Source organism: Ochlerotatus camptorhynchus, unplaced genomic scaffold (genome assembly GCF_037179485.1).
Source record: "Ochlerotatus camptorhynchus isolate MF236.1 unplaced genomic scaffold, CSIRO-AGI_Acam_v1.1 ptg000107l, whole genome shotgun sequence".
Classification (NCBI taxonomy): domain Eukaryota; kingdom Metazoa; phylum Arthropoda; class Insecta; order Diptera; family Culicidae; genus Ochlerotatus; species Ochlerotatus camptorhynchus.
This window is the reverse complement of record NW_027040597.1, coordinates 1,722,204-1,749,568: the sequence shown is the minus strand read 5'-3', so window position 1 is coordinate 1,749,568 and position 27,365 is coordinate 1,722,204. Positions and strand designations below refer to the sequence as shown.

At 40.7% G+C, this 27,365-nt stretch overlaps 1 protein-coding gene across 1 annotated transcript in view; it reads left to right on the top strand.

Moving 5' to 3' along the window:
* The window catches only part of dysc (dyschronic), a 550,335-nt gene that overhangs the window by 64,851 nt on the left and 458,119 nt on the right, over positions 1-27,365 (top strand). The window contains exon 3 of the mRNA XM_065219616.1: positions 2,903-4,374. The gene's annotated coding sequence lies outside the window, so the exon portion shown is untranslated. The remainder of the gene's footprint in view (positions 1-2,902; positions 4,375-27,365) is intronic.

Genomic DNA, 27,365 nt, shown 5'->3' with positions numbered 1-27,365 from the left:
AAAGGGATGTTGGGGAAAATTTCAAGGAAATTTCGAGTATAATTTCAAGCTCATTTTGGGAAGAATTTCTGAAAAATACAGAGGAAATTCTTCTCAAAATTTAGGCGAATTTCAGTTCCAAGGTGTTCTGAGAAAAAAAAAAGTTCCGAGAAGATATGATATTGAATTCCTAGGATTTTCTGGAATTCCAAAATATTTCTGGAGAGAATTTTTAGTACATCCTGCGGATAATTCCAAGATAATTTCGAAAAAAATACCGAGAAAATCAAATTTTGAGTGAAATTCCAAAGGGATTTAAAGCAAAATTTCAAGCGAATTCTAAGGAAAATTTCTACCGCATTCAGTTCCAAGGTGTTCTGAGAAAAAATCATAAAGAGTTCTAAATATAATTCCAGAGTTCTAAATACAATTCCAGATCATCAAGGATATTGAATTCTGAGGACAGTCCCAAAGAATTTCTGGGAAGTATTCCAAGAAAATTCTGCGAATAATTTCTAATGAATCCTGCAGATAGTTAAAAGATAATTCCGAAAAGAATACCGAGAAAATTAAATTTTGAGTAAAATTCCAAAGGGATTTTGAGGAAAATTTCAATGGAGTACCGATAATTTCTCGCTCATTCCGGGAGTAATTTCTGGATAATACTGGGAAAATTCTTCTGAAACTCTAAGGGAATTTCAGTTCCAAGGCGTTCTGAGTAAAAGTCAAGGAGAGTTCTAAAAATAATTCCAGAGGACTTCTGAGAAGAATTTCAAAAGAGCTCATAGAGTTCTAATAAAAAGGTTTTGGATTCCCTAATTGAAAAGTGAGTATTAGTTTGCCATTGAACCTTGGTCGATTGTTGTCTTACTAAAAAATCGTCGAAGAATCTTCTCTGAAAATGTCGATGAACAGCTTTGAGTGTGTTGGTTTATTTCCTTTTAATTCCGGTATAATTGCTTATATTTTGACAGATACGCGTATTTCGTCTACTACTTGCAGGCTTCATCAGTGCCAAGCACTCAATATCACTGATCAAGATTGGATTGATCAAGAGCAATATACTGTTTGTTCGCTGCTATGTGCACTGTTTGAACCTTGTACTTGTCGACGCAGTGTGCATGCGAAAGGAGAATGCGATTCTTATTGGTCATTCATCTCGGTTTGTCGATGCTATCACCATCATCTGACGTGACTTCAGCTGAATTCAACCACCAAGACAACAACATTGCAGCAAATGTATAATTTCGGATAAAGCCACTATCGCAGCCATTTGACGAACCGATCATCATGGACATCGTCGATAGGATTAAATTGCCAATTTCCATTGGCTGTCTGAAAGCAGTTTGCATTGAAGAAGATGAACCACCGCTGGAGCAAAAAATAAGTAAAATTAGCTAAATTGCACAGTAGGGAAAAAGTGGGAGGAGGACAGCACCATCTACGACGTACTTTGGAGTACTCCCCATCCCCAGATTAAATGCACCAAAGAAAAAAAAATGCCCCTCCTTAACAAGATTCCTGTGCATGCTAGTGTTCCTATCAGATACGTGTTGGGACCTTGCAATATCTGCTATATGCAGACGGTTTATGTGTTTCTTCAAATGTCTAGTATAAGATTTTAATTACTTTGTCTTTTGTCTCTAGCTTTTTTTTTCGTCTTGTCCCACCGTCTCGATGAGTCTCATACTGGTGACAATGCTCTGATGAGACAATGAAAATCCACCCCTAAGCTCCACCCCTGATCCTATCCTTCGACAATGTACCCTTCTAACCTCGAGTAAGCCGCGAGTATTCGGTCCTAGACATAGAATTAAGTGAATTTTGTTACAAACAGTGAACAATGAATTATCGGCCCCGTAAAGCTGACGCGATTGAGTAAACGAACTGGATAAAAAAGAACGGTGTATCACTATGATAATCTTAGGTGTTGCAGAATTGTTTTGACTATGTCCTCCTCAGGTCTGGAATGCAAACACAATTTGGAGGCACTTTTTATTTAAAATAATCTGAATGCATCTAGATTTAATAACTAGTTAGATTATAAATACCGAACAATATAAAATTTTCCAAAATTTCTTCTCAACTTTTCCTTAATCAACATCATGTAAGCGAACCTCCAAAACATTCGTAGACCGAATCAAACTCTCTTCTGCACTCTCCGCTGCTATCCGTCTCAGCGAAACGGACTCTCCCTCCTCATCGGTTGGAGAATCCCCAAACAGTCTCCCACAATTGGGCTCCCTTCTCACGGAGCCACAGCAGACGGTGGTGGTGAGATGGCACTTCAAATTCTGCGCAAACTCCCTTTCGCAAGGAAAATTTGACAGCTGGCTCACCACGATGTTGGTGAGCTGAGCGAGCCTCCCGTGTGTCCGTCCGTCGACGACGAGTAAAAACTGGAAACGTCATTCGTTTTTCGCGACCAGTCAGCATTGGCAGTGGGGAGCGAAACTCTGTGTACCTGCAGAATATTTCTTTTCGGTTGAGAAAAAGTCTTGATTTTGATTGGAGACATTCCAGGAAGGATTCGATCGTCCGACGACCGATGGATTTAGTGTATTTTGGGACAGGTTTGACGTGTTTTGAGGGTGAAATAGAGTGAGCGTGTGATAATTAGGTGCTGCAGAAGATATGGGGCATCCTGGCATCCAGGATTCAAGGCCTCGTTCGTCGGTTTTGACGTTGAAAAGTCGAAGGACGTCGGTGCTTCACGGTCTGGGGAGGCAAGCAGCAGTCGTCGTGGCAGCCTCTTGGGGGCGTAAATAATTTGTGAGTGAGTGTTGTGATATGCATCCGAATTGGGGTTTATTAGATTGAACAGATAAGTCCTTCCAGTGAGGGTGTTTATTTAAAAATTGATTGCAGATATTAGTATAGCTATGAACTAATTTAGAAATTTTCTTTTTTCTCACCTTGTAAGGTCACACGCATTTGGAATCGACACGTGAAGACTTTCTGTGGAACGAATACGGCGAAAGAAGGACCAGAACTACCGTGCAAGTTGGATAACGAGAGAAGATATTATCTGACATCGGAGGAAAATCTCATCTACTATAAGTGTTCTAGTGCATTATCATAAGTGTCTGCTTTAAGTGTTTTTGCATTAAAGTTGTTGTTGCTTAACGAATAGTGGAATACAACGCATTACTTAGTGATATTAGAAGTTACTAACGGATCGAAAAGAAAAAGGTTCAAGAAAATAGTTCTGAGATCCAAAAAAACACGTTAAAGCAAAGAAGAAAAGTGTCAGTCCACATAAGTTTTCCACTGTAAAAAAAAACAAAACTCACTTAATCTCATGCAACATTTTCTCACCAACAAAAAGCACCCCCCTCTTGCAGGAATTCGGCAAACCACCCGCATCGACCCGTCTCCGAGTGAAAGTGACAGCAAGAGAGCGTGAGAGCGAACGAACAATCGCACACAGAGAAAGAGACCGAGAGAGAGAGAGACTTTGAATTGATAAGACACAAGTGAGCAAGTGCTACGATTCACGACTCACCAAATACCGCCCACAGCCCCTTACCGGTTGCCGTTTCATACCCCCCGGGAGGGGTGTAAAAACGCATGTGAACGGCCCAAGTTCTTCACTTCCAGTACTATCAAGGAGCAGCCACGGTGGATTCAGTGTCACTGTCAGAGCTAAAATGTGTGCGCGTGTGAGTGAGCTCACGAAAACATTGAATTCAAACGTCAACAACAACAACAACTTCGTCATCCTTGAATGGAATGGCATCACGTTTTGCTCGGTAAAGGAAGAAGACGAAGAATACATTTGTCGATGTAATGCAAGGGAAATGTAATTGGGCAGAGTCAGAGGTTTTCTTGATTGAGAAAGTTTGTGTGTGTGGGAGTGTTTGTGTGGGCACCAGTGTCGAGTGCAGGAATGTGGTGGAGAATACAAAGCAAGGTGGTAGCGAAATTCGTTGAATCAAGGTAGTACTACAACTAGTGAGTGGTGAAAATCGTGAATAAGATCGCTAATCGCTGAGAATAAGAGGGAAAAGAAGAGGAAGAATAAGTTTGATAAAACGAGTAAATTAGACTATAAAAATCGACTACTACAAAGGGTGGAAAGAAATCGTTTTCGGTGGTGTTGAACGGGGAAAAGAGAAAGAAGAAGCGATATCGTGTGAAACTGAGAAAAATACTACATAGTCGAGCAAGGATATAAATAGTGGATCAATAAAAAGTAAAAGAAGAGAAATAATACTTCATACAACACGTCGAAGGGAACCGAGGAGGAGGAATTGGAATTGAAATAAGGAATCGTCGTCAATACAACGGAGCTGTCGCGAACAATTCGGCATGAGTTAGTGCATGAGGATGAGTGATGGATTTTCCGCTTGTTGAGGATAGTAGTTTACCTTTGGGATAACGTTAGCGGAAAAGGTGAGTGGTGGAATTATCATCTTAATTTTTTTTCAGGTACCAAATATCTTCAATTTTAAATACTGTGATGATTCCATTCGCAGTATTTCCTTTTACAGCTGACGGCGCTTTTAGGGAAATTCCAAGAATCGGAGATTATTTTGATCCAGTGATCAAGTCTATTTAACAAGCCATTGAACATAAAATACTTTTAGCAACTTAATATTAATATTTTTGCTTCTTCCGGAAGATTTGTCAGACTTCTCCTGAAAATTTCTTCCGTCTGAATTATTCTGGAACCGTCTTTCTCGGAAGTTTCTTCTGACCTCCCTTGGTAAATACTTTGACTTCTATTGGAAGTATTTTTTGAAGTTCGGACTTTCCCTGGGAAATTTTTCCTGGAAATTTCATTCATCTTCCTTCAGGAATTATTTTAGGTTTCCATTCAACAGTTTCTTCTTTCTGACTTGTGCTGAAGACTTCATCTTTGCCTGGAAGTTTCTGCCAAATTCAACTGGAAGATTCTTCCTACATCTCTGAGAAATCCATCAGACTACAAAATTTAACAAACGCTGCCCAGTGGTCCTGACCACTTTAGTGTTTGTTTCACATCCCTGATGAGCAGCAAGCATTACTCAACTAACAAAAATTCATAGATTTACGTTGAGTAAATTGCTATACAACCAAAATCAGTCATTCAAAGGTAATATATAGAACGTGTGTGTTTCTTGGGTAATAATCACAAGAAAAATGGTAGATTCTATCATTTTCCAGGATTCTTTAAAATACTGATTGTTCCCAGAAAGTATGTTCCAAACAGTTTCTTTCTGCATTTTGGAAGATTCTTCCATTTTCTCTTAAATATTTCAAGAATCGCTGGATTCGAGTTTCTGGTAGATTTCTCCGATTGTTTAAAGAAGTTTCATCCAAAATACTCGTGACGTTTTTTCCTACCTTAACTGGAAGCTATTTTCCACTTTCCCTGTAAGCTTCTTTGAGGAGTCATTATTTGACTTTCCTTGTGAGGTTCTTCTAATCTCACACGGAAGATTATTTTTCCTGAAGTTTCATCCAACTTCCCTTGTAATGCTCATTTGATTTCCTTCAGAAGCTTCACACGACACCTTCCAAAAACCGTTCGGGTTCCTCCCGGAAATATTCTCCGACTTTCGTTTGACTTCCTTCCAGAAAATTCTTCCGAACCTCTCTTCAAATATCCGAAGATTTTAACGCTTTCTTCTGGAAGTATCTCCTAATTTCCTACGGAGTTTTATTTTCCGACTTTTACTGGACGTTTCATTCGAGATCCTACTGGCGTCGCTTTGAAATGTCTTCCAAATATCCAAGCCAAATTTTCTGAACTTTATCGGAAGTTTCTACTGGCTTCTCTCAGAAGATTCTTATTTCTCCCGACCCTTTCTTCCGAATTCCAACAGATGCTTGACGAGCTGCTCCGGAAATCCCTTTAACTTAATATTTCTTTCAAAAAAGGTTGCTGATCTTCACCAGTTTTTGTAAACAATGCATTTGATCGTCGGTTTGGCATAACATAGCTCACCCCCGCATACTAAAGGCTGACTAAAAGTTGCTGTAATTCGTGATTCATTAAGTTTAAAAAGTCCATTAATGGTTGCTTTACAGTACTTTTACTAAAACTTCAAAATTACAGCATTAGATAATAACATTTCTCCAGTTCAAACGAAATCTCGAACCTTACTATGGATAAAGCCAATCAGCGGAATAAGCGCATTCCTTCCATTTTGCCCGCATTTGCTGGATATTCTCGACTGCCCCACCGCTTGGTCGAAGTTGCTGCTTTGAAATTGCCCAGTATTTTTCGATTGGTTGAAATTCCGGGCAATTCGGAAGATTCATTAGCTTGGGGACAAAATCGATCTTGTTGGCAGCATACCACTCCAGAACCACCTTGGAGTAGTGGCAACTGGTCAAATCGGTCCAAAAGATGACTTTGCCTCTATGCTTGCGGATGAACGGCAATACACGCTTTTTCATGCATTCTTCGATGAAACTTGGGATGTCATCGTCGAGGATGTAACAAATGGTTCCGTTTTCAGGCCACAACTGCAAATCGCTTTCCAAATCATGGTCTTCTTAGCGAACTTGTCGGCAAACACGAACTTGAATCTTTCGAGTTCCATTTCTAGACCAATAATTTAAATACGCGGGACAACCAAACGTAAACAATGGCTTTAAACACAAAATTCCCGAGAATCAAAACACTCCCAAGTAAACTAACAATGCCATTCGATAAAGGAAGTTTGCTTTATCAGATGATGGTGTTAGGTTGCTTAGATGTGCTTTGATTCTCGAGGAATGTGCGTTTAAAGCCATTGTTTACGTTTGGTTGTTCCGCCTATTTCAATTGTTGGTCTAGATTTGACGTTATTTCTGAATGCAATCGACTACTTTGATCAAACTTGCACCAGTTATTCTCTATAGAAGTGTAAACAAACCACTGTCAAAGATTTTCGATTCCCAACGCTAGAGGCGTGCTAGCGGCGCGCGAGGGGCGTATCAATTTACTCTTATTCAGCCTTTAATACTGCTACCAGGCAGGCTTGATGGTAGTGTGAGGATGCGTGGGCGAGCTACGAGTTAAGCCAAATCGACGATAAAATCTATTGTTTACAAAAGCTGATACGCCGTAGCTCTGTACAATAAGACCACTGAAAAAAGCATGGGTTTCAAAGTGTATTCGAAAATATATTCAGAAAGGGAGCAGCCAAAACCATGCATTCAGGCAAAGATTAGCAATGCATTTGCAATGCTAATTTTCCTCATGATTAGCAATATTGTATATAAAGAGTAAATAAAAAGTTGGAAGGGTTGTATACTAGATACGACCGCAGGGTTGGCGTTGGATAACGTCTGTTATGTGTTGTACTTAATTGTGTATATTATATTTTAGGAATATTCCTTAATAACTCTTTTGCGATATCTTTCCCCAAAGCGCGTTCGGACAACTCAGGCGTTTTCATTAATTTCTTCTCTCGATTCCGGAAGTGCACGACGTATCTGGAACTACCACACCACAATGTATGCAGAATATTGTCGGTACTGGATTAGTAGCGGTAACCAGCAGGACCTACGTTGATTTAAGCTTAACACCCGCAGATTGATGAACGCTCCATCACATCACTTCAACCTTTCACATTCTGGCAAGAAAGTCGATTCTAAAACACCTTTTAAATTAAGGGCCGGTTTTTTGTTCTGAGTCGATGATACTAAATTAACCCCCGAATCCGTACAGAGTACGTCCCTGCCGTTTCAGAGCGTAAACGACATCCATGGCGGTGACAGTCTTCCTCTTCGCATGTTCGGTGTAAGTAACGGCGTCACGAATAACGTTTTCCAGAAATACCTTCAGCACTCCTCTGGTTTCTTCGTAAATGAGACCGGAAATTCTCTTAACTCCACCACGACGAGCCAAACGACGGATTGCAGGTTTAGTGATGCCCTGGATGTTGTCACGCAACACTTTTCGGTGACGCTTGGCTCCTCCTTTGCCAAGTCCTTTTCCACTCTTGCCGCGTCCAGTCTAGGATTGGGCGATCTTGGATCGATCTTTGGAAGATCGATATTTTTCAACCCGATTGACGATTTTTTGGATCGATTCTTTGTCCACGAAAAGATCGAAAAAATCGGTCTCTTCTTTCGATCTTTTCCATCTTAATAAAAAAATTATTGACATTGAAAAAACGATTTACTCTCACCCCAGACTGCGTGGTAAATTTAACGAACATCGTTCCCTACAATGACGTCACTATTTGCGTTTCCGATATTAACGAATACAGCAACATTTGAAGGTTTTTCCTATCTCCCTCCTTCTTTGCTCATTACTTCTTACCGCCACGACAACATTTAATTGAATATTATAAAGGAAAGAATTTCTTGGGGTACCAACGTAAACAAGCGGTAGTCCATTCTATATGTAAGATATGTATATGTATTGATGGTCCGATAGTGAGAATAACAATAACAAACAATTGGCTAAAGCGAAAGTGAGGATAGCAAACTAAGCACTTGAAAATGGGATTACGCAAGTGTGTGAGTTATAAACGTAAAGAAAGATCAATTAAAATAAAAACCATAAGATCGATCTACCAAATATCGATTCTTTGGTACCAATTTAATAAGTGGATCGATTCTAGAGCCAAATATACGATCGATCCGTCAATATCGATCTTTCTCTGAAGATCGCCCAATCCTAGTCCAGTCATTTTCTAGTATGATAATTGTAACGTCGATGAAGGTTGAAACGAAAGTGAACAAAAATTCCAAATTTTGGCTGTTTTATACCTACTCGAGGGTTAAATTCTTTTTGTTAGTTGTTGTGTTCTTGTTCTTTCATCGTTTCTGATTGGTTGAACACAGCAAACGCATGTTATAAAACAGAATGGAAGTGATTTTTATTTTTTATTCCACAGTGTGCTTTCATTGAATACACATCACAACCAACAAAATGGCTCAGCGACCGCTCGCAAGTCCACTGGAGGAAAGGCTCCTCGCAAGCAGTTGGCAACGAAGGCCACTCGCAAGAGCGCTCCAGCCACCGGAGGAGTAAAGAAGCCCCATCGCTACCGGCCAGGCACCGTCGCCTTGCGTGAGATCCGTCGCTATCAGAAATCCACCGAACTGCTGATCCGAAAGTTGCCTAACCAACGTCTGGTCCGTGAAATTGCCCAGGACTTCAAGTACGATCTGCGCTTCCAGAGCTCAGCTGTTATGGCTCTGCAGGAAGCTAGCGAGGCCTATCTGGTCGGTCTGTTCGAGGATACCAATCTGTGTGCTATCCACGCCAAGCGCGTCACTATCATGCCGAAGGACATCCAGCTGGCTCGTCGTATTCGTGGAGAACGCGCTTAATTACCCCGTCTAAATCTTAACAAAACCGACCCTTTTCAGGGCCACCACAATAATTCAAAAGAGTTGAAGTGACCTTTAAAATTTAAAATCGTTCGTTCCGTTCTTGTCTAGATTAAGTAAGTAGAACGTGTGCGGGGGTTTGTTTTCGAGATTTTGAAAACAAACACATTTGGAAATGTATTTCACTTTATTTTCATATCAAAGTGAAAAGGTCTTTGCCCAATCCACTAGAAAAACATATGGTACTTTCTAAGTAAATTTTATTATGTTTTCAAGATTCTCGTTGTTAAGAATTTTAAAATTATTTTTAGAGATAAAATGTGGCTCTGCGAAGATTCAACTTTAGAAAATTAATCGTTAAACTCTTTCTTGATAATGTTGTGGTCCTGAAAAGGGCCATTTTTCCAACGCGCTCGGCGTAGTTGCCCTTGCGGAGCAGACGGTGAATACGACCGACTGAGAACTGCAGCTGCTGGGCATTCCATGACGGCGGCCCAGTATAGCGGAGCACTGGCACCAACGCACTCGGCGTAGTTGCCCTTTCGCCCCCAGGCTCTGCTGCCGTTGCTCTGCTTCCGCTGCTCTGGTACTGCTGCTCTGCTGCTGGGTCGACGATCGGATAGACAATGATGGAACGGGTGACCTTGTTGGACGCTTATATAGTAGAACAGAAAATATCAGAGGTGTAAGATACTCGCGTCTGATGTCTCGGTTGGAGAAAGTATAAGAATATAAAAAAATCAATCGATTTTCACCATCTTTAGACAATGGTTTACTTTTAACCATTTTTCAATAGTTTACAGAATGAAATCAATAGTTTTGAAACATTCAGCAAATTGCTAGAAATATTTCCAATCGATTGATGCCATTATCTCGTAAATCTATCGAGAGACGGTTGAGTTATTATCGTTCAAAATCTTTTAATTTTTCGTAACGCATCCAAAATGACTGTTTTCAATTTTGTACCCCCGTATGTTGCCGAAAGACGTTATCCATCGTCAAAATCATGAAAAAATCATAAGCATTCACTATGAAATGAATTTTTCATCCATAGTGAACTTTGATGAATTTTAGTGATTTTTTCAGCCCTGACGGTGAGTCGTGTTACTACGAGACTCTGAGCATCGAACGGAAGGAGAAATGCGGTCAGAATGGATGTTCTATTAGTGATCAGGATCACAAGCGTGTCGTGAAATAATTTAAGTGGAATCAAAATGCTTCGGTCAAGGATGTGGCCAAAAAGTTTAATCTGTCCAAGTCTTTCGTTCAGAGAGCCAAGCACCAGGAGGAACTGCATACGTACAAAATGCAGAAGGCTCCAAATCGTGACGAACGGCAAAATACGGTGGGAAAGTCACGGGCCCGAAAACTGTACAGCCAGATGCTGACGAAGCCTCATTATCTCATTATGGATTATGAGACTTACGCCAAGCCGGACTTCCGGCAGCTTCCGGGGCTACTGTTCTTCACCGCCTAGCACAAGTTTGATGTTCCGGAGGAAGTAAGGAAGCAGAAACTTTCAAAGTTTACCAAGACTGTAAACGGGGAGATCTATCTCAAGGAGTGTCTACAGAAGCTTCTGCTTACTCCTAGGGGCAAGCCAGCTATACTCCCAGTACCTCTGCTAACACAACGCCCTCTGATGACATTGAAGATATCAACATCACTGTAAACACGGCGCCTTTCGGAACTGGGGATTTTTGTGCATATCACTGGGTTGCACTTCCTGTTTCACCAGGTAAGCTAAGCAGTGGTATATGTCCTGCCGAAGCCGGAAAGGATACTGCACAATCTCTGAATAGTAACCACCTATTTCAGCCTGTCCGAGAAGAGTCCACCATCTCTTTGCTTCAGCCTACTACTACCACCTGCGACATCGAAACCCACGAAACTGGTCGCCCACACTGTGTTATTAGTACCGACAACATCGTAAGCTTCTACTACCAGAACGTTAGGGGCCTCAGAACCAAAATAGAAGACTTCTTTCTCGTTGTCTCGGAGATGGAGTACGACATCGTTGTTCTCACAGAAACCTGGTTAAACAACGAGATCTCATCGCCTCAAATCTTTGGGCCACAGTATCAAGTGTACCGTAAGGATCGCGATCCCATACGATCTGGTAAGACAAGAGGTGGTGGGGTACTAGTAGCTGTGCATACTCGATTGAGCTCCAGCATTTGTTCTGTCGGAGTGGATGCAGATATAGAACAGATTTGGGTAGTTATAGATGCAGGAGCTAGACATATTTACGTAGGGTCCGCTTACATTCCTCCTGATCTGGCAGGCAACGTGAACATTATTAGTAAGTTCGTTGAATCAGCTGATAGAGTTCTAAACTCGGCTCAAGAGCTGGATTTGCAAATGGTATTTGGAGATTTTAATCAACCTTCACTTGTATGGTACCCAACCCCGGATAGATTTGCCCTTACGGATCCCCACGAATCTTCGTTTCCACAATCCAGTATTGCTCTACTTGACGGAATGACAGTACTTTGTTTAAAGCAGTTGATTTCGATCAAAAATGTAGGAAACAAAACCTTAGACCTTTTGTTCGTTAACGCAGACACCAGACCATTATGTGACGTCTCTGAGCCCCCTGAACCACTAACAACCGTGGATCAATTACATCCGCCATTCCAAGTTCTACTGCAGTGTTCTCCGCCCACCAGGTTTGAAGAACTAAACGACGACAGAGAGTTCAACTTCAGTAAAACTGACTTTGCCGCTCTGAATCTGGCTCTCTCTTCCATCGACTGGTCCCGACTGTATAAGTCTGTTGATGTTAATGAAGCAGTTGATGTGTTCACCATCACCTTGCACCAGTTGTTCCGTGAACATGTCCCTCCACCACGTTCTCGCCCATCACCGCTATGATCAAATAGCCATCTTCGACAACTCAAACGTGAGAGAGCAGCAGCACTGAGGAAATACTCGAGGGACAAGAACCCCTTCTTCCAAGAGAAATTTCTGTGTTGCTAGTAACAGATACAAAAAGTATAATCGCTTTTTGTATGCTAGACATGTTTGTCGGCTTCAATCAGATCTCAAAGAAAACCCGAAAAGATTCTGGACGTTTGTTAACAACAAAACAAAGGAAAATGACCTTCCAACGAACATGTTCCTGGGAGACGAATCCCCTGACTCTGTTAATGGTATCTTAACATGTTCGCTGAAAACTTTGCAAGCGTATTTGACGAACTTATGGTGGACGAAGATCAAATAAGAATTGCTCTTTCGGATGTTCCAGCGAATGCTCTCAACTTCCGCGTAGGTGACATCGCAGATACGGATGTGCTCACAGCTCTGAGGAAAATGAAGCCTTCGGTGTCAGCTGGACCAGATGGAATTCCTGCTACCGTTCTGAAAAAATGTGCTGTGGGCCCTTGAGATTTATCTGCAATAAATCACTTTCAGACTCTGTATTTCCCGATAAATGGAAGGATTCGATAATGTTCCCGACGTTCAAAAAAGGAGACAAAAGAGATATCGCAAATTACCGTGGAGTAACATCATTGTGTGCTGGGTCGAAGCTGTTGGAGATACTGGTGTACAACATGCTAATTCGTGCTGCTAAGATGTACATATCCCCGGATCAACATGGTTTTTTTTTCCAGGGAGATCCACTGCCACTAACTTGATTCAGTTCACATCTAGCTGCCTTCTAAGTATGCACGATGGTCATCAAATGGATTCCATTTATACGGACTTAAAAGCCGCATTCGATCGTGTCAACATGCTTGGCATACACAGTTTTGGTCACAAACTGCTCATTTGCTAATAACTTTGCACATAGTTGACGGAACATAGTTCTTTTTGAAGCAGTAGATAGAATAGAGTGTAAGCTTGTTATATATATTTAAAAAAAAGAAGATTTTAATGCTAGTAGTAAACTGTATTTGTTTTTGCGTTGTAAAAATGAGATGAGTAATGCTCACTACACATCTCGGAATTTAAGTATTAAATTGATTAGTGTTGATTCAAATGTTAAGCTTTACCTAATCTTCGCATGTCTATAGTAAACTATGAGCCTAATCTATTAATTACTTTCAAGAAAAATAAATTTCAACATCTGAGTGAAAAGTTATTACCAAATGAGCAGTTGGTGTGTACAACTGTGCATGCCAAGCATGGTGTCAATCACCGAATCCTGCTCGCAAAACTCGAACGCTTAGGAGTTGAAACTCGGTTTGTCAAATGGATGGAATCTTACCTTGTGAACCGTCGTCTTTGCGTGAAACTTGGCACTTTTGTGTCGCACACTTTCAGCAACAGCTCAGGAGTTCCACAAGGAAGCAATCTTGGACCACTGTTATTTTCCCTGTTTTTCAACGATGTCTGCTCTCTCCTACCAGACGGGTGTAAAATCTTGTATGCAGATGATCTAAAATTGTACTTGATAATACGATCTATAGAAGACTGCCAGAAGCTTCAACAGTATATTGATCTCTTCGAAGACTGGTGTGACAGGAATCATCTCGTTATAAGTGTGAAAAAATGTGCCGTGATATCTTTCACCCGCAAGAAATCTCCAATCTGCTGGCCATACACGATTTGTGGAGAAGCATTGGAAAGAGTCACAAGCATCAGGGATCTTGGAGTGGAGCTTGATTGCAAAATGAAGTTTCGGGATCATTACTCCAACATCATCGCTAGGGCTAACAGAAATCTGGGATTCATCTTCCGCATTTCGAAAGAGTTTCGCGACCCGTACTGCTTACGATCACTGTACTACTCCCTTGTACGTTCCGGGCTAGAATCTGCTTCTGTCGTGTGGAGTCCTCACCACGAGGTCTGGATAAAAAGGATAGAAGCAGTTCAATCACGATTCGTAAGATACGCGCTCCGGTTCCTGCCTTGGAATAACCCAAACGATTTACCACCGTACGAGAGTCGCTGTCGCCTGCTAGGAATGACAACTCTGGAAAGCAGGCGAAGCCAACAGAAAGCAGTATTTGTTGCGAAGCTGCTGTTAGGAGAAATTGGCGCTCCCTACATAAAGGGTGATGCGGTCAAAATTTGGTCAAGGGAAAACGCGTGTAAATCGGTGAAATCGTTTATTTAAAAAATCAAATTAAATTTCTTTTTCAAGTTCAATTAGTATAAAATTCAGGAAAAATATTCAGTTAGGCTTCCGCTTTTCCAAATCCGAATTGCCGGGCCTTACGCTTGACCCCTGCCATCAGATTTTGTACAGCCACCTTGTCCACCTTCTTCGCCGCAGAAAGCCAGTTTGCTTTGAACTGCTGCTCGCCCTTAGCAGTTTTTTTGGTCTTCTTTAGGTTCCGCTTGACAATAGCCCAGTATTTCTCAATTGGGCGGAGCTCTGGCGTGTTGGGAGGGTTCTTGTCCTTGGGAACCACCTGCACGTTGTTGGCGGCGTACCACTCCATGGCCTTTTTACCGTAATGGCAAGATGCCAAATCCGGCCAAAACAGTACGGAACAACCGTGTTTCTTCAGGAAAGGCAGCAGACGTTTATTCAAACACTCTTTCACGTAAATTTCTTGGTTGACAGTCCCGGAAGCTATGAAAATGCTGATTTTCAAGCCACAGGTACAGATGGCTTGCCAAACCAGATATTTCTTTGCGAACTTTGACAGTTTCATGTGCTTGAAAACATCTGCTACCTTTCCTGCTTGTAGTCGGCTTTGACGTAGGTTTCGTCGTCCATTACCACGCAGTCAAACTTCGTCAGCATCGTCGTGTACAGCCTCCGGGATCGCGCTTTGGCCGTCGTATTTTGTTTATCATCGCGATTTGGAGTCACTACCTTCTTGTAAGTCGATAGTCCGGCTCGTTTTTTGGCTCGATGCACGGTTGTAGACGATACACCCAGCTTATTTGTGGCATCTCGGAGAGAGAGGTTAGGGTTTCGCTTGAAACTACCGGCAACTCTCTTTGTCGTCTCAGCGTCTTCCGGTTTTCGATTTCCCCCCGATCCAGACTTCCTGGCTGTCGACAAACGTTCCCCAAACACTTTAATTACATTTGTAACGGTTGATTTGGCAACTTTTAGCGATTTTGCCAACTTTGCGTGCGAGTAGCTCGGATTTTCGCGATGCGCGAGCAAAATTTTGATACGCTGCTCTTCTTGCTTGGACGGCATTTTGACAACTGAAGAGTGAATTCCAAAATCAAAATAGGAGCAACATTCTACACACACACACCTTCAAAATGAGGGGTATTCAGGTTTTTTAAATGCAAAATTGAAAGAAATACGTCAAGTTGATATTGACCAAATTTTGACCGTATCACCCTTTACTCTCTCGAATAAACCTTGGTATTACACCCAGACAACTCCGTCAACGGCAGATCTTGAGGCTTAACTTTCAGAGGACCGATTATGCTCAGAATGAACCTATTAGGGCAATGTGTGTTGAATTCAACCAAGTTTTTTTTTATCTATTTGATTTCAATGTTAGTATTAATGTTTTCATTCAACGACTTCGATCAATGCTATAGTGTTAAGGGTGCCTAGTGTAAGTTTATTCATGTAGACCATGGTTTGTGCGATGAATAATAATAATAATAATAATAATAATAATAATAATAATAATAATAATAATAATAATAATAATAATAATAATAATAATAATAATAATAATAATAATAATAATAATAATAATTATTATTATTATTATTATTATTTTGCATCGAGTAAATTTGAGTTACTCATAATTACTCAAAAGTGATCAAAGTAGTCTTGATTAAACAAGTGAAAACTGTTTTAATAAATATCATCTGTCATCAGTTTGAATAAACATCGACTGAAATCCAACGAACGCTTGAGATGAGGCTCCGGACCCGATTCCGATGATGGAGGATGATACTGTGCTTATCCTATCAGCAAGATGATGGTACGGCTACTTGTGTACCGTTGTTTATGGGGTGTTTATATCTGCGCTAATGATGTTCCGGTATGAAACGGGGTTAGAATGTATTGTTGTTTGACAACTGGGGGAAGAGCACATCAAAACAGGACGAAAAAAAAAACATGGCTACTGAGTCAATACAAACAGAATTTCAGGTAGCTCGAGTTACTCCGAGTAACTCAAAATTAACTCCGATCTAGCTCATGATCAAAAGTGTGAAAGTGAAACAAAAATACTATACCCATGACTACCCATAACTATACCCATGTAAATATTTCTATTCGTATGCCTGTTCGTGAAAACAAAAACCGAACAAAGCGCGTTAGGCCCTTCCCAAAATGTCCTTGGGTATGAAAGTAACCCCGTTAGCTTCGTACCACTCCAGGACAACATTTGAATAGTGGCACGCCTGCCAGAAGATCGTAGGGCCCTCGTGTTGCTTCAACAGAGGAAGCCTGGGGGCAAGACAGCTTTTGATCATGAGCTAGATCGGAGTTAATTTTGAGTTACTCGGAGATACTTATTAATCAACACTACCCATAGATGCCTAGCATCACCATCCAATTTTCAGTAGACCAAAATGTCGAACATTTTTTACTTACTGTGAAAATTCCAGCCAATTTCACATTGGCTGGAATTTTCACAGTAAGTAAAAAAATGTTCGACATTTTGGTCTACTGAAAATTGGATGGTGATGCTAGACATCCACAGCAACAGGCATCTATGGGTAGTGTTGATTATTATTTTACGGAGATGAACTAGTCAAAGGCTAAAAATCTCCATAATAATGAATAAAAAAAGAAAAGATTAATATTTTAACAAAAGCAACTCACAACCTGGTTCTAAATACTGATTGTCCACCGGAAGGCCATCCGGTGACGGATCAACCTTAATTTTGAATATTATGTTTTTTTGATCAAAGGATGCCTTGATTTTCCTCTGCAGCTATTTAAAATACAGTACAATGGTGATTTCTTATAAATAATCTGGTCAGTGGCACCGAGTGGTCACCAGCGCGGACCAGCCAAAAGATTCAGGACATCCGTAAAATTGATTTTTAAATTAATTTATTTGATAAGGCTCAAACGAATTAACTTTACAGAGCCGAGGATTCTTGGTCACTATACAATACATCTAAAAAGTATAGTCAAAAGGTACAACACAATAAACACTTTATGTTCCGCTATCCAAAAAGCCTCCTCTATCAGAACTGGAGCCGTTTCCAGTGGTTTTATTGTATGTCAGTATCGCCAACGGGGGTCAGAGCGCTTCCATTGCAGCAATGGACGCAAAACGTGGTCAGCACTCACACATTCATCACGAAACGGTTGCTTTCCAAAGTCGATGACGCATCGACTGAAAGAACTACTGATGAAGAACAATGAGGATGACCACAGAATGGTTGCTGCTGAGAAAAAAGACGATCGCGTGGCACACATCGAGAGTGGCCTGCTTCTGTCGACATCCGAGTGAACACTGTGAAATTGATTGCTGTGAACATTTGATCAAAGTAGGCCTTGATATGTTCTGATACTACATAGATTGTAGTAAAATGGTGATTTTTGATACATTAACCAGTCATTGGTTCAAGTGGCCATCAGATGACCAGCCGGAAGATCAGGAACATCTTTAAAATTGATTGCTGTGTACATTTGATCAAAGTAGGCCTTGATTTTTGTCAGCATTTATATGCGAAGTAGGAAATTGGTGTTTGTTGACATATTAGCTGCTAATTTTCTCCGAGTGGTCCCCAGGTTCTCTTCATCTAAAGGGGGGTATTCGATAAAAATGGCACACCGAAAATCTTCTGTAACTTTTGAACCGTATGAGTAAAAATCTTGAAAATTTTAGTAAATCTTACTCAGTGCATTATTTACATCTGTAAAATTGTAAATATCAGGTCGTCGAAACAAGAAATTGTCCGTGAAAAAAATTTGTGCACTTACAATCAAAATCCAAAGGCGTCCCACCGATGGATCGCTAAAACGCTTGGAATTGCAAATACAACTGTGTCTGGAGTGCACGAAGGAAGGAAGGGAGTGGTCGTGAAATGGCCAGGAAAGTGGTGCAACAGTTCAAGAACCGTCCAAACATGTCAATTCGAGACGTCACTGAAAAGTCCAAGGTGCCAGTCGGTTTTGTGCAGAAAACCATGAAGCGTGCTGGGTTACATGTTTATAAGGTGCAAAAAGGCCCAAACCGGAATGAAAAGCAAAACATCACTGCGAAAACCCACGCCCGGAAACTTTACACAAAGTTGCTCACCAAATAGTGTTGCATCGTGATGGATGACGAAACTTTCGTCAAGGCCGACATCCGTGAATTTCCTGGGCAAGAATATTTCGTTGTCAAGTCTAAGTTCGATATTCCGGAGGATGTTCGAAAGAAGAAATTATCGAAATTTGCAAAGAAGTTCCTGATCTGGCAGGCGATTTGCGGATGTGGTGAAATCAGCTCTCCTTTCATCACTTCCGGGACAATCAACGGTGCGAATTACACGGAAGTGTGACCAGCTAATATTTAGAAAATCGCAATTTTATTGCGTTCCAATTGTATCAGAACAAATCAAGGCCTACTGTGATCAAATTTACACAGCAACCAATTTTATGGATGTTCCGAATCTTCTGGCGGACTATCTTGTGACCACTTCGTGGTAACAGCCAGCTAATGCTGCATCATAAATCCACGAAAATATACTAAAAAAATATTTAAAATTTGCAAAAAAAAATCATCTTGCATTTTATCCCATATTACCCTATTTGTTTATAGGCTTTGATTGTTCACCTTCCTCGGTGTTGCTCTGCTGCACGTGAAAACAAACAATACGTAGTATCGATCAAAATTGTCGTGTTGTTTTAATGTCGACGTCGTTTTTAGCCAATACGATCCTTTACAAATATAGACTCTCCCATCTGGGGCAGTATAAAATTTAATCCAAGTTGAAGCTTACTGCCATCAGTCACCACATTGATTCTCCACGATTGAAACGAATCAATAAATAAACAATTTTTCTCTTAATTATCAAAAAAAACTCCTTTCTTATGGAATACATTTCTTAAAGTTAAAGCGCAATTTTTCACCATAAAATTTCATGTACATATGAAGCTTATATTCAAATCACCAGACCCTGTCCCTCACATCATATTTACGTTCCGCTGAACTTCAAAGATTTTCCGATGTTCCAAAATAATAAGTCAATATTTTTTTCATGCCCAGTGTTAACTCGGCTGTCGACAAAAGCAAACCACTCTCAATGTGTGTCCCACGATCGTCTGCTTACTCGACAGCAGCTATTGTGTGGTCCTCCTTATTGTTCTTCATGAGCAGTTCTTTCGATCGATGCGTCGTCGACTTTGGAAAGCAACCGTTTTGTGATGATTGTGTGAGTGATGACCACGTTTTGCGTCCATTGCTACAATGGAAGTGCTCTGCTCCCCGTTGGCGATACAGCCATACAAGGAAACCACTGGAAGCGGTTCTCGCTCTGATGCAGGAGGCTTATTGGATAGCGGAAGATAAAATCTTTATTGTGTTGTACCGCGAACGTGGCGATTATCAGACGTGTGCTCTCTCCACTGCTCTCTACATGCTTCGGGATATGGATATGCTAGAAGCAAACAAGAAGCGCTCATTTACTCGCATACTCGACTTCGTTTACTTTTTCTGTTGTAGAGAATCTGTGAAGGTGAAAGCATATACAGAACATGGAAAAAATATTAAAACTCATTGCATCGTCTGTATGGTCAACTTTAAGCATTCGCTGTGATGTTCATGAACAGAGGATGATAGTAAGTGAAACTAACATTCTTTGTAATACATTTTGACGTAAAGGGTGATACGGTCAAAATTTGGTCAAGGGAAAACGCGTGTAAATCGGTGAAATCGTTTATTTAAAAAATCAAATTAAATTTCTTTTTCAAGTTCAATTAGTATAAAATTCAGGACAAATATTCAGTTAGGCTTCCGCTTTTCCAAATCCGAATTGCCGGGCCTTACGCTTGACCCCTGCCATCAGATTTTGTACAGCCACCTTGTCCACCTTCTTCGCCGCAGAAAGCCAGTTTGCCTTGAACTGCTGCTCGCCCTTAGCAGTTTTTTTGGTCTTCTTTAGGTTCCGCTTGACAATAGCCCAGTATTTCTCAATTGGGCGGAGCTCTGGCGTGTTGGGAGGGTTCTTGTCCTTGGGAACCACCTGCACGTTGTTGGCGGCGTACCACTCCATGGCCTTTTTACCGTAATGGCAAGATGCCAAATCCGGCCAAAACAGTACGGAACAACCGTGTTTCTTCAGGAAAGGCAGCAGACGTTTATTCAAACACTCTTTCACGTAAATTTCTTGGTTGACAGTCCCGGAAGCTATGAAAATGCTGCTTTTCAAGCCACAGGTACAGATGGCTTGCCAAACCAGATATTTCTTTGCGAACTTTGACAGTTTCATGTGCTTGAAAACATCTGCTACCTTTCCCCTTCCTTTTGCCGTATAAAACTCCTGTCCCGGAAGCTGCTTGTAGTCGGCTTTGACGTAGGTTTCGTCGTCCATTACCACGCAGTCAAACTTCGTCAGCATCGTCGTGTACAGCCTCCGGGATCGCGCTTTGGCCGTCGTATTTTGTTTATCATCGCGATTTGGAGTCACTACCTTCTTGTAAGTCGATAGTCCGGCTCGTTTTTTGGCTCGATGCACGGTTGTAGACGATACACCCAGCTTATTTGCGGCATCTCGGAGAGAGAGGTTAGGGTTTCGCTTGAAACTACCGGCAACTCTCTTTGTCGTCTCAGCGGCTTCAGGTTTTCGATTTCCCCCCGATTCAGACTTCCTGGCTGTCGACAAACGTTCCCCAAACACTTTAATTACATTTGTAACGGTTGATTTGGCAACTTTTAGCGATTTTGCCAACTTTGCGTGCGAGTAGCTCGGATTTTCGCGATGCGCGAGCAAAATTTTGATACGCTGCTCTTCTTGCTTGGACGGCATTTTGACAACTGAAGAGTGAATTCCAAAATCAAAATAGGAGCAACATTCTACACACACACACCTTCAAAATGAGGGGTGTTCAGGTTTTTTAAATGCAAAATTGAAAGAAATACGTCAAGTTGATATTGACCAAATTTTGACCGTATCACCCTTTACACACTTAGGTTTTTCTACCGAGCTCGGCTGTGCAAATCTCGGTAAAACAAGTTTTACTGAGATCTCAGCAAACATTTCATTTGTTTGCTGAGATTCAGCTAAGCACTATCCGAGACTCAGTAATCAAATGTCACTTTTGCTGATCTCAGTGAAACTTATGTTCAGGCATGGAAAATCATTTGCATTCATTTCATACATTCATTTACATTCATTTGCCTCTAACTTTTTTCATCATTAGCATTCCGCAAAATGATGTGCAGAACTTTTGTAGGTTTTGTTATTAGCTACAACTTTTGCTCATAACTCAAATCTGCATCTCTTATGCATCACGAACTAGAGCGGGCAGAACTTGTTACTGTTTTTCAGTGAATGTAAAATACATTCACTGAAAAACAGTAGTGGCTTCTGTTCACTCTGGTTCGTCATGTATAAGAGATACGAATTTGACTTGCTGACAAAAGTTGTAGCTAATAACAAAATCTACAAAAGCCCTATACGTCATTTTGCGGAATGCTGTTCAAGAAAAAAGTAAGAGGCAAATGAATGTAAATGAATGCACGAAATGAATGCAAATGATTTTCCATGCCTGCTTATGTTTGTCGAGATTTGCACAGCCGAGCTCGGTAGAAAAATTCAAGTGTGTAGTGTGACTAAGGACTACGTCTGTGATTTCTATATGGGGGTGCACTTTAGGCAAACCGAAAATGGAACATATAACTAAATTATGAAAGATTTTGAACGTTATTAACTCAACTGCCTCTGGACCAATTTCAATAATTTTATCACCATTCGATCAGATATATTTCTACGCATCTGTAAAATTTAAGACTTGATAATTTTTCAAAATGCAAAAATGTGCAACTGTTTGATTTGATCAATAAAATTATCATCCAGTACACAGGGAAAGGCTGCCTGCAAGCAGTGAGCTGCAGCCCACATGAGCATCCATAGAAGGAGGAAGAAGCCACACCGCTATTGATCGGAATCAGTAGCTCTTCGTTAGTTGCTGTGGCCAATCTATGTCAAGCACGTCATACCAAAGAGTATAAAGAGAGAACCCCGCTCAAATTCTTAATCCTACACAAAACACAAGCTCCTGCTGCAGTTAACACATAAGATTTATTATATGAGACCACGTAGTCCTACGTCCCCATTGCGTACAACCCCATATGACGGTACCTTGTAGTTTTTGGTAGGCGTGTTTGCCCTTTGACTATATTTTTAAGATGTTTTGTATAGTGAACAAGAAACCTTATCAAATAAATTGATGAACAGAAAAAAAATCAAATTGTTAATTCACAAGAGCTATTTTGCATCTGACGCATTTCGCGCCAAATCGTATAGCCATTTTGTAGTTCCATGGTCCGAGTTTCCAATCGTAGTCCTTATTTCGTCACGTAGGTCTTTTTTTAAATTATAGTCACTATAACGCTCTTGGACCATTTATGACTTGTCCGGGGTGAGATTTGAACTCATGACGTTGGCGTAATAGGTATGGATGCTAACCACTCCGCCGGAGTCGCCCCCCGCGTAGGTCTGTGCCGATTATTCCGATCCGTAATCTTCGGAATTTGCAACTTTATATTTTTTCCACAACGGTTTGTTGGGCCTATTCCAACCTCCTGACCATTGCGCACAGCTCTTTTTAGAGTACCACACTGGCACTAGGACGGTGATCAGCCGCTCCTCACATGGAGAACAGATGCCGTTTTAAGCCACTCCTCCATGGTGAACAGAAGCTCGGGTATAGTGAAGTATTCTCTATCAGCGTTACCGCGCCAGTGTTCACGTCACACCTCTTCACTTTGCTATTGGCGAACTGGCAGCATTTCACAGGCAACGCCATCCAGCTGTGTCAATGTTTCAGCTGGTAGTCTTTTGTTATCATATGCGTGAGGTGGGAACTTGTGAGGACCAGAGCTAGGTATCCCGCTCCTTCCAGGTTGTCGATGCACCTTTTTGTAGCCCTGTACAACTTTTTATATTACCATAACCTACACTTTCCGCACTTTTTTGGAAACATAGAAGTCATGATATATGTAACACTAACTTAATTAAATAAATGATGGACGTATTTGAAAAGTATGTTCAACTGTTACTTAGGTGGGGTTAGGTGTGCTACTTGGTATCAGGTTAGAAACTCTTCAGCCATTCAGAAATACGTAGGACAGTTACATTTAAACATGCTTCATAAAACAAAACAAAAGTTCACTGCATAAAAACTTATATCTAATATCAACGCTCATCATCAACGAATAAAAAAGTAGCCAACAAGCGGAACCTTTCGCACCGAATTCCTAAGTTCCCACAAGAGATCTAATTCTTCTCAATGTCATATTCTTTGCGTTATCCTCGACCATGTTCTCTCCCTCCCCACCTTTCCTAAACCGGTGATAAAATTTTAATTGCTTCAATAATTCATAACGCATACCCCGTTTCGTGCTCTAGATATCCCAAGCCCCACGCGTTATTCGTATTCCGCGGCAGATGTCGTGACCTCGCTCGCTGCCCATCGTCCGTGTGCCAGTCGAAATTCAGCCAACAATCGAAAAAAAAAATCGAAGCCGTCCACCTCTAGCGTAAATTTTCGGCAACCAAAAAACCTAGGCGCCATCATTTAACGGTGACATTATCATTTTTAGTATGTATGGGCCTGGCTATGTATGTGAAACGACCTCATTTTCAGGCTAACGTTCGGTTTTTCGGTGAGCTTACACGTAGGTACTGGCCCGGTCTTCATTTTCCAAAATGTGCTTTTCATAGGGTTGCGACCATATGTGGGAAGGGTGGGCTGAGAACGGGGTCACAAATTAGTCTCGCCAATGTCGTCGTCACCGTCGTCGTCGTCACTATACCTATTATGGATGTTATAGCACAGTGGTTCATGAAAGTGTGATTCATTGCTATGTGCCAAGGCATTTAAAGTTTAATTAAATTTATTCAACATCGAATTTGGCACCGTCCTTCCAGGACGATGATGATGTGGTTTGTTCAGGCTAGCTCGGTTGTCTCTCACACGTGTTTTTCGGGCTTCGTCCCAGGGGACACTGACTATGGGTGGAACATCTGCAGTGGAGTTGAACATGGGTCCAGTACGGACTTGTATGAAATTGTTTAACCTCTATAGATCAGCATCGTGATGGTGGTTTGCTGGGTCATGTCGTGTCTGATTAGATTTACTGCCTTCTCCGTTACGGTGCGTTGTGGGCTTGCTTGTGACAGACATGCTCGTAATTGAGCATGTTGTAATGCCAATCAGGAAAATGGGAGTCTCCTGCTGTTGACTTTCTTCGAATCTTGCAGCCGCCTTCATTTGCATCTCATCTTATTTTACACACTAGGAACATTCCGAATCAGTCGGTTGGTGTGAAGGTAGCTCTTTTATTGGAAGATTCAAAAAGGAAAAGATAGCAGGAAAAATGATAAACTGTTACGTGTCGGAATCGATGGTATTGATTTTGCGATGAGGGATCCCCTCTGTGATGGTCGAGGTATCGAGGTGGGCGGCTCATAATAATGTGAAACAAAGAAAAAGTAGAAGCGGATGTGTATATGTTTTGCTTTTCTTTTCATTGGTTATGTACTATAATATACATTGGTACCACCCGTTCAGGTGAATGAATATGGTTTAATGTGCTTGGCGAAAAGGAATCCGAATGCAATGCCAATGATACCGTATGTGTGTGTATGTGTATAGATGGAATCGTGTAACAATTGCAATGGGGGTTGGAAGAATGTCGGGCTGACAGTTATTCGATAATGATCATATGATAGTTGGGAGGGTGGGGTTAGTATCGTAGCTTCGTTGTTACATTTATGGTGATTGTAATGAAAGATTGGGGAATGTGTATATAAGAAAAAGCTTGAGATAAAACAGTATTAATCGCGAAATGTGGTCAAAACAGTCCGTACGGACCGACCCGTCTATTATTCCGAACAATTTCAACTAGTATCTCACTTTTCGGTCATTTTCATTTTTTGTATTGTGCGTGGATTTCCTTAATGAAACCGACCGTTCGAAATCGCCGTTCGCTACACGAAACGAAAATCAATTATGTTATTCATGTGTTTCACTTATACATTTTTGCCAAAACATAAGCCTTATACATTCTATAAGACATACTACATAGGTCCTATAAGAATGCATTAAAGGTATGTGTGACCGCTCATGCATTTCATTTGACACATGATCTTCATTAACTTTTTGCAAGGCGTCTGCTTATTAGTTTACTTATACATTTTATGAATAATCAGCAATAGAAATTTCCAAAAGGTATAAAGAGATTTCTATCCGTGTAGAACGGTCGTTCAAATAGCTGGATATGTCATATTGGGGATTTAAGCGGTCTGTCGTTATTTATTCAAACGATTTTGTTTATTTACAAGAAGTTGATTGACATTCACGTATTTATTCATCTTTCAATCTACAATGGATAACACCATACTGGAATCTGGGATCTTTTACGAGACATAATTTTTTTGAGTGCTGCCGCAAAATGGCTCTTCTAAGTGGGGTTGTGGAAAACTATCCTGGTCGATACTCGGTGTGGATTATGGATGGGGTACGCATTCATTGTGATAAGAACAGAATTTTGTATTTAAGATCATTGAGAAAAGTTGCCACTGTTTACGGAATAGGGACCGAGCGGATATGTTCCCATCATTTTGTTTAAGCTGTCCCAAAGTTTGTTTTTTTTTTTCCTTTGGTTTGTTTTCCGTGCTGAGCACCAATGCTCCGACGCCAGGGAGGCAGCTCCCACACCTGGACCCTACCTATCAACCCATCAACTCATGAACCTGAGACTAACGGCTTTACTTCCCTCAGAACATCCCGGCGGCGCCGACTGGGATTGAACCCAGGCCTGCTGGGGTGATCCCAAAGTTTTTTTTTTGTCGTGGGGTAATTTTAAATTAATTTCATGTGGCCGCTCCCCGAGATGGGAACTTTGCAGCGCAAACCCATTCCCCTCAATTCTTGCTTTGCTGTTGATCTCCTGGTGTAGCCCAGGCACACAATATGATATAGGTCTCTAAATCCGCTAGCACAGAGTCCCTAACATAATCCAGTATATCCAGCAGACTGACTTGGACGTCGATTTCGGGATGGAAATCTGCAATCATACAAAACATATCCTAAATAATATCGGTACACATAAAAACGAATTTTCATTATCTTTCAATGACATTGCAATGAAAATTAACATAACATTACATTATTCGTTAAATTTCCTACATGTACCATTTAAATGATCGTACCTCACTATTTTGAACCTTTTTTTCAATAATTTATCATTCAAACTCTGGAACTTGAACCGGCTGTCATAAATTTATCACCATAGATTAGTACTATGTCCCGCTACTAGTGACGCATAAATTTCACTTGGATTGTATTATTGTTTTTCACTTTATAAACAATATGAACTCTTTACTCCCATGGCAAAGCCCCATAAGCATCTGTCAATATGTGCGTAACGTATTGCAAACTTTGTCTTATCACTTCGCTTCAATGATAAATGCTGTAAAAAACTGTCATTTGTTTCGTGTATAAACGTTGCTTGGTTGTTGTTTTCGGAAAAGACGCATTTCGCGCCAAATCGTATTCGGAGCTGGCAGCACCCTCTCAGCTTTTAATGAAACTTTCTGGATGTGTGGACCTTGACTAAATAAGTCATTTTGCCCATACTTAGTTTTTTTTCCAAAATTTATCTAGACTTACCTTTGAGAAGAGCCAAACTTTTTTTGCCGATTTTTTTCAAAATAAAATATTATGGAAAAATGGCAACTCCTACAAAAATGTGTTGTATGGATGAATTTTAGAAAATTGTCCATATTATCGAAGAAAAAAAAAATACTTAAAAAAATTCCATCAGAGACCTACATGGAAAAAAAAAATCAATTTTTAAAATTTGAAGTCATTTTAAAAAAATGACCATGTTTGATTTTGGTGAAATTTTGTCTCAAGATAGGTAATTATGTTTACTACCGACTGTCCATACATCGTGAGATGGGCACTTTAAAGGAATTTTTTTTTCTGAACTGATTTTTTTTTTAATTTGCCATTTTCACACAAAACTATGAAGCTCAATTTGCGATTCAATTTTGTCTAATCAGCACTTAAGCTC